Genomic DNA, 917 nt, shown 5'->3' on the forward strand with positions numbered 1-917 from the left:
CCGCTCTTGTTTCCCATTTTCCAGGAAACACTCCCTTTAGTTATTCTTCCTATTGCAACAGCCTGAATAACATACCCATCCTTGAGTCTTGGACAACTTTTAAAAGTTAGACATGTAGTAAATACAGTATATATTTTTCCTAGCTTATTGTTTGTCTTTTGATTTTGTCTGTGTTGAAAATATGTTTAATGGTTTTCTAATTTTCCACTATAAGCTGTCTCTGTATATGATCTTTCTTTATATTCTCTGTAATTTAGAGCCCATGAAATATCAAACTTCTTTTGCTGGTAGAACTCCTATCCTCATTCTTTCTCAATTTGGTGACACCCAGAACATAGGATGCATGAGAGAACAATGTGCCATTTCTTGCTTTGTCCCTCTCATGCCTCATTCACTCTCAAGACTACTCTCCCTTTTGGTTATCTAACTCTTAAGGTTATGCTCCAGGTCACTCAGTCTTTCAGAGGGATCCTGTCTTGTCTGGCTGGTCAGTTTGTCATTGACCTCACTTCTCACGTATTCTCACTGATCGCCCTGTTCACTCTAGTCAACACTAACAGGTCAAGCTAGCTAAACTCATCACAAAAGCTGCCTGCATGAAGTATAAAATGGCTTTCACTAGGCTAAAATAAAGCTGTCAGCAATACTGCATTTCTTTGTGAAGGCTCCAGGGAAGAATCCAGTTTCTTACCTTTTCCAGCTTTAAGAGACCACCAGCATTCCTCGCTTGTGTTCCTTTCTTCCATCTTCAAAGCCATCATCTTCAAATCTGTCCCTGACTCTCCTGCCTTCTTTCACTTACAAGGACCCTTGTGATTATTCACTTGGCTAATAAAAGATAACCTTTCCATCTCAGTATCCTTAATTTGATCATATCTGTAAAGTCCCAATTGTCATGTAAGGTAACATAGTCATAG

This window comes from Lipotes vexillifer, unplaced genomic scaffold, assembly GCF_000442215.2.
Source record: "Lipotes vexillifer unplaced genomic scaffold, Lipotes_vexillifer_v1.1 scaffold174, whole genome shotgun sequence".
Lineage (NCBI taxonomy): Eukaryota > Metazoa > Chordata > Mammalia > Artiodactyla > Lipotidae > Lipotes > Lipotes vexillifer.